This window comes from Crocuta crocuta, unplaced genomic scaffold (genome assembly GCF_008692635.1).
Source record: "Crocuta crocuta isolate KB4526 unplaced genomic scaffold, BGI_CrCroc_1.0 scaffold288, whole genome shotgun sequence".
In the NCBI taxonomy this organism is placed as follows: domain Eukaryota; kingdom Metazoa; phylum Chordata; class Mammalia; order Carnivora; family Hyaenidae; genus Crocuta; species Crocuta crocuta.
Genome location: NW_027532607.1, coordinates 5,883,482 through 5,890,597, shown reverse-complemented (window position 1 = coordinate 5,890,597; position 7,116 = coordinate 5,883,482). Strand labels below are relative to the sequence as shown.

The following is a 7,116-nucleotide window of genomic DNA, read 5'->3' as shown; positions in this document are numbered from 1 at the left end:
CTCTAATGTTCACCTGTCCCTGTGTCACTTTTGCATGGGAATTGGGACTTTTCTACTAAATGCTAGGTGCTATCTTTTGTGGTTTTGCAGATTTATCTGATCCGCCTCTACAATGAAATACATGAGATTCTGTAATGGATGGAATGCTGCCTCCCAGAATCGGTATGTTGAAGCCCCGACCCCCAGTGTGATTAGGGTTGGCTGAGATCATGAGGCTGGGGCCCTCCTGAGGGGGCTAGTGTCCTTCTAAGAAGAGACCAGAGAGAGAGAGAGCTTCGTCTTTCTCTCTGACAGGTGAAGACATAGCAAGAGGGTGACCTTCTGCAAGCCAGAAGGAGAGCCCTCACCAGGGACCCAATAGGTCAGCACCTTGACCTAAGACTTCCCGGCCTCTGGAACTGTGACAAATGAAGTTCTGCTGTTTAAGCCCCTGAGTCTGCCGTGTTTTTTTCTGCAGCCCACGCCAACTGATATAGATTCCAACTAAGCTTTAAGTGAAAACCCCTGAGGCTACGGAAGAGGCATAGGAACTAAGGGGAAAAGTCAAAGCTCAATCCAGTGAGGGGGTTACTCGGCAAATTTGCCTTTTGGGCACGTGGTGACCTGTTTCTGGAAGAATGCACGTCCAGGATTCAGCATTGTCATTTCCTAGCTGTGTGATCTTGGGTAAGTACCAAAAACAAATAAATAAATAAAAAATAAAATAAAATAAATTCCTGGCCTCAGTTTACCCACTTACTGAGAAACGGAGCCACGGTAAACTTTTTTCACCTCAAACACGACATGAGGATGAAATAATCTAACACAGGGGCCTGCTCTCAGCTCAGAAGCGTTGGCTATCATTATTCTGTCTCTCTGTTGGGTTGAGGATAAAGAGAGCAAATATGAGAACACTCTGGAAAAGTACGATACAAGCCCAAAGCGTTTTTAAAATTAATATTAAGCAAAACTATTCCGAGTGTCGATGGTGAAATCCGGACTCCCCGCAGCTATTGGCTGTCTTTGTCATAACCATTTGCCAGCTCGCTCTGCTGGGAGATCCTGGAGCCACAAACACCACGGTCACAAGCAACGTCAAAGGGAAACTGACGAGTCCTACCGGTCTGTGCATTCAAAGCTCCAAACTCCAGTTCCTTGTCACACAATCCCATGGTTGTCTGTGCCATTTTGGCTAAACCTGAGCCAGGTCCCTGAGCCTGGGCAGACTCTGGCGACAGTTGGCATGGTCTCTGGAACACCCCTACCTACCAGCAAATCTGGTTTTAGACAGTCTCAACAGAAGGAGGTCACGCTGAAATGCAGAGTGGATGTGAGGGAAATCTCCCCTTGGATGCCAGTTGGGAGTTGGCAAGTGCGAGTTACATGTTAATATCAGAATCGTCCACATGAACGATTTGCCCCAGACCCCGGGCTTGGTGCTCCAGCCAGAAAAGCCACGAGTCTAGACCGTAAGGTGCATAAGGGCAGGAATATCTTTGTGTTTTACGCACTGCACGATCATGGTACCTGGCCCAGAAGAAGTTCAATCAGTTCTGGCTGGATGAATGCGTCTAACAAGACCAACTGTGGCCAAGCCTGCTCTGTCCCGCCCGGAAAGCTCAGCTCTGTCTCATCACTTCCCTAACCTCAGATGGCCTTTCTGAGTTCCCCTTCCTCTGAGGTCCTCCCTCATGAAAGCGCACTTGTTGAAATCCTGCTTTAGGTAACAATCACACGTGTGTCCTGTCTTCTGAACTAGACAGTAAACACTCGGAGAGGAGGGACCACATTCTCTGGGGTGTGGTTCTGTGGCCCAGGAAACAACTGCATTCATCAGGGCTCGTGCGTAGGCTGTAATGAGCAGAGGCTGCCTGGATGGGGAGATGATGGCTGTGGGAAGGTAGGATGGACCTTCCCAGTCCCCAGCCACGCCATGGACCCCGACTATGCGTGTGGGCTCCCCTCAGGAGGGTCAGAGCCCTCCACCGACCACAACCACGGCCAGGGTCCCCTCCTGGCCTCCCGTCCATAACACAGCCTGGAGCAGCCTCCTAGCTTCCATCCCCCACCCCCTAGCCATCTGGAAACGAGTGGATGCACAGCTCCTGAAGGGTTAAAATCAAAGCTTAACTCTGCTGTGTTTAGTTCCCAGAGCAGCGGGACAGGCCATGCATGTTTAGACAAGAAGGGGGGAGAGCCAGCATCTCCCTTTAGGCCAAAACATAGCAGGAGAGCAGGTTTTTAATCCTTGGCCTTGAGCAACGTGATGGGTGGGGCACCCTCAACAATCACCCAGACAAAGCCTGATATAATCGGGGCCAAGCCCAGGGGTCCCACACACTTTCCAACACAGCCGATTAGATTTTGTGACCGACAAATGTCTTCAACTTTTTAACAGGGCACGGCTTTATTCCCGAAAGCGATGGGATGTTGAAAATCTCTTTGCCCCGGCAATTCTGATTTTCTGTTTTGGGTTTGGTACTCTTACAACAGGCTTGAGACAGTTTTGAGAGAGTGACAAAACTGTAGGAGTCAGAAACTATCAAGACAGAGGAGGCTACGGATGAATATCAGTGTTGAAGTCAAGTAAAACTCACTCCGGAGTTAAAGAGATGCACGCAGTGATACATCATCAACCCTGCATTGAATGGTAAGCAAGCATGATGGAGGTCAGATCACCAGAGGCCATGGGTGGGGAGGTGACCGTCCTGTCCCTAAGCCCAGCACCTCCTGCTGCTTACCCCTCCTCCTCCCTCCCCCTTGCCAGTCCTTATAAGGTCTTTCCTGGTTCTAGGCCTCTCTGGTCTCCCACCAAGAGTTAGGGAAACTCCTCGTGAGCCAGACACAGCACTAAGCTGCTAAGCCCCTTACACACGGTACCTCGGTTAACCCAGCTTCACAGCACTAAGCCCCCCACACGACAAGCCCCCCTATGTAGTAATATTGTTCCCCCCTCCCTTCACAGATAAGCAGGCTGAGGTTGACAGAGGTTAAGTAATTTGCCCAGCAAGGTGACACAGCTAGTGAGAACAGAGCTGAGGTTCAAGGTCAGGCTCCAGAGCCCACGCCGACGTGCATCTTACGCCTGTGCTTCGTTATACAGCCCGTACCTGGCCTCTCAGGGCTCGTGACGGTGACTTTTCAGGTGTGCTTTATCTCCTCAGGGAGAACTTGATCCATGAGGGCAGAGACCACATCTTCCTTGTCTTCATCACATAGAACATACTCAGTGGCCTGCAAATCCTTTTGCTTGGGTACCCTCTAAGAATTTGGGAAAACAATAAATCCCCTTGCTATCCGTCAGCTCGGGCCGCCATAACAAAGTACTGCAGACTGGGTGGTTTAAACCCTAGAAATGTGTTTTCTAGTTCTGGCGGCTGGGACTTTGGGATCAAGATGGCGGCAAGGTGGGGTGAGGGCTCTCTTCCTGGCTTGCAGACAGCTGCCTTCTCACCGGGTCCCCACGAGGCCTTTTTCTCTCCCTCTTGGAAGGGTACTAATCCCACCGTGAAGACCCACCGTCACGTCACAACCCCGTCTAAACCGAATTCCTCCCAAAGGCCCAACTCCAAATACGATCGCATGGGAGATTAGGGCTTCACTTTAGGAATTTAAGGGCCGCAGGGGGCACACACACATTCAGTCCATACCAGCCTCAGGGCGTTTGTAAGTTCCGTTCAATGTTTCATCAGAGTTGCCAAAGATATTGTTTCAGTTATACCTGTAAATGTTGACTTTTCCAGTAAAACTATTTTAAGCCACTCTTTTTCAATGTATCCGGTGTAATGCAAACGTCAGAGTCATATGAAAACCATCACCATTCATTCAAAACTTACACGAGTTGAATGGGGCACCTGGTGGCTCAGTCAGTATCTGAGTAAGTAAGTATCTGACTCTTGATTTCGGCTCAGGTCATGATCTCGCAGTTTCATGAGTTTGAGCCCCATGTTGGGTTCTGCATGGACCTGCTTGGGATCCTCTCGGTCTCTCTTTCTCTCTCTCTCTCAGAATAAGTAAACTTTTTAAAAGTATAAAAATGACATGAGAACATGAGAAATTTCTCATGAGGTCAGAAATTTTCTATCATTTCTCTTCTCCTTTTTTTCAAAACTGTATTTCCATTCCATGTCAACACAATATACTTATAGATTCAAAAGTACTTAATTACCTTATATTTCTCCGAAGACAGACTTTAGGTATAAATGTCCCAAGTGTAAAAAAAAAAAAAAAAAAATCTCTTCTGGGTCAAATGATGATCACACTTAACTCCTAGAAGTGATAATTTATAACAACACACATTGTACATTTGGACAAGGTATTACTATTGCAAAAGCATCTTTATACAATGGACTGGGGGATGTGACATACTGACCTGAAGAGAGTCTTCCCTGAATATTTCAATATTCACCCCAGAGGCGTCCTCAGCCCGCCCAGTGCACCCTAGTGAGATCCTGGCTCTGGTTATGAAGGAAAAGCCAGCCGCACAAGACTAATGGGGCACCGGGCCTGCCCCTCGGTGGCCTCTCAGACAAGAGGGCTTTAGGAAAGAGCTCATGTTCTGAACGCTGATGGCAGGAAAACTATCCGGGCCTCGGGCCCCTTGGCAAATCTTCAAATCCCCTCAGGAGCGCACATTCCCATCCCTGCCTTCCCTTCAAACCATTAATAAACCCAACACATCTACCTGGAATTCCTACAGGGAAGTTTGCGGGGNTCCCTGGAAGAGTGGGGGGAAAAAGAAAGCAAGGGTTTTCACGCTTGGTCTCACTAGGACAGGAAACAAGGTGAAGCCAGCCTCTAACCAGGGCATGCAAAAGTCACTGCTTTGTGCCCGGCAAGACTGGACATTGACTGGGTGTCCAGCTCCCCTTCTCGGTTACCCACATGCAGGTGGCAAATATCTTCGGATGAGCTATGGCTGCAGAAATGGGCCAGCGTGCGCCTGTAGATGTTGTGAACCCTCGGGTGAGTCCCTCCAGTGCTGTGTGCCTCAACTTTTCTCACCTGTAAAATGGGGATAGTTAAGGGTCAACTGCAGAGTGTTACTGATGGGTTAAAGTCAGATCCCATGTATGGCGCTTAATACAGTGCTGGGGACAAAGCAAACGTGCTAAAAAAAATTAGTAACAGGTCTAACTAATACTAGTAAAATAACAGTAATGTATTACCGCGGTTGTTACTGTTATCATTACAGTTACGCCTCTCCAACAGTCGGTGCATTTACTCTGGTCAAACACTCAGATGTGAGTTTCTCAATCATTCCTTCATAACTAGCCCTTTTGGTATGATTTGCCTAATGTTTTAACCTAATTTTTAAATGTTCTTTATTTTGAGGGGCACCTGGTGGCCCAGTTGGTTCAGTGTCTGACTTTGGCTCAGGTCATGATCTCATGGTTCACGAGTTCGAGCCTGCATCGGGCTATGCACTATCAGTGTGGAGCCTCCTTAGGATTCTCTCTCTCCCTCTCTCTGTCCCTCCCCCCACTCTCTCTCTCTCTCAGAGCAAGCAGGGGAGGGACAGACAGAGAGAGAGAGAGAGAGAGAATCCCACTGCCTAATTTTTTAACTCAAGAAACCGAAGCACCAGGAGCTTTCTGGACTTAATCAGAACCCCTCGGTTATAAATAATGGGCTCCCTCCATAGCTCCCCAAGACCCAATCAGTAAATGCTCTGCCCTGTTGAAAATGACAATTCCATACTAAGAACAGTGACAGGTCCTACCTAATACACTGTAAGGACATTACAGTTTAGTGATTAAAATGTTCATTTTAATGATTAAAATCAGCTTTTAAACATCATCACGTGTGGATCCTTTGAACAACTCGAAAAACGGATCGCTTGGTACACTGGAGTCCGCAATCAGACTTGCTAAGCCGTAAACAGTAACAATCATGGGCTCACCAGGGGCCAGTCACTTTGATCCACACTTTATGGGAATCATAAATTAAACTCCTCAGTCCTGCGAATACCACTATCGACCCCGTTTTATAGATTTTGGAAATTGACGCTCCAAGCACTTATGCTATCTTCCCACAAGGTCAGGGGTTTCCCTTTCTGTAACCGTACAGAATGGCATTTAATGCAGTAGACCCTATCCCCAAATCAGGAGATAAATCGGGCACCGACTGCTAAGGGATTTTTATTAACACCCAAATCCCTGACTCCTCGCGGTGGCGCCCCCGAGTGCACGCGCCCCCAAAGTAGGCTCTCTTGAGTTTCTGACATCAGAACCACATTCTCAAACCCCAATGGAGGGAGCTGCCCGTACCAAAGTCGGCACGGAAATGCGGACGGTAAGCCTTTGCTTCCGAGCAGGTCTCCAGTTGGGCCTGGGAAGGTGAGGTGGAGACCAGGAAGCCAAGGCTGCGGCCCCCGCGGACTCCGAAATGCCTGAGATACACACTGCTTTGTCCCCATGACAAGCTCGTAACTGGTTTCCCGCGCATCATCTGCCGAGTTTACAGTGACCTTGGGGTTGGGGGTCTTCGGGATGAGGGGCACGTACCCACTGAACGTCCGGGTCCCTGCCAGAACCGGGGTCTCCCAGCAGACTCGGCGGCCTTGCACCTGTGTGCACGTCGCCAGCCGCCTGGCAGGGAGGATGCGCGCGCGCCCCGACCCGGGGATGCTGACTCAGCCCGGCTGCTCACATCCCTTTCGCGCAACGCGGATGCCGTTGGTGCTGCCGCCGCCGCTGCAAAACGCGGAAAGCTAGGCACTCGTGGCAGCCGGGCCGCTAGCTCTCGGGGGCCCACTGCGGCACTCCCTCCTTCCCTCCCTTCCCCCCCAAAGAGAACCGTGCGCGAGTTGACGAAATTGGGGGAAGTGGGCGCTGGAGGAGGAACTCGGGGTGCGCGGCGCCGCGCGCGCGGCTCACACCCAAACTGNCACTTAACCTCTTAACATTTTGGAGAGGTTATTCTGAAAAATATTCTCTGACAGTTGGGAATACCCAAGGCCACCGGGATGACGCGCTCTTAAACCAGTGCGGGCAGCTGAGAGTTGAATGTCTGTGGCCCTGGCAGTTGGGGTCCGGGGAACAGCTAGAGGCAGGCTTGGTTTGGAGTGCACCCCCGTCCCGGAGTCGGGGCTTCAGGCCGTCGAGCGAGCGGGGGGCGCCCGCTCACCTCCTCGTG

General features: G+C 50.1%; 2 protein-coding genes across 4 annotated transcripts in view; one reads left to right on the top strand and one right to left on the bottom strand.

Annotated features, from left to right (window-relative positions):
- Nucleotides 1-6,674, bottom strand: part of ARSG (arylsulfatase G) — an 86,100-nt gene extending 79,426 nt beyond the window's left edge. For 2 of the 3 annotated variants that reach the window (XM_077780432.1, XM_077780434.1), the window contains exons 1-2: nucleotides 6,486-6,674; nucleotides 4,864-4,983 (exon numbers count right to left, since the gene is read on the bottom strand). The gene's annotated coding sequence lies outside the window, so the exon portion shown is untranslated. The remainder of the gene's footprint in view (nucleotides 1-4,863; nucleotides 4,984-6,485) is intronic. The other variant, XM_077780433.1, reaches the window with a different exon arrangement.
- The window catches only part of SLC16A6 (solute carrier family 16 member 6), a 22,373-nt gene continuing 21,510 nt past the window's right edge, over nucleotides 6,254-7,116 (top strand). The window contains exon 1 of the mRNA XM_077780365.1: nucleotides 6,254-6,273. The gene's annotated coding sequence lies outside the window, so the exon portion shown is untranslated. The remainder of the gene's footprint in view (nucleotides 6,274-7,116) is intronic.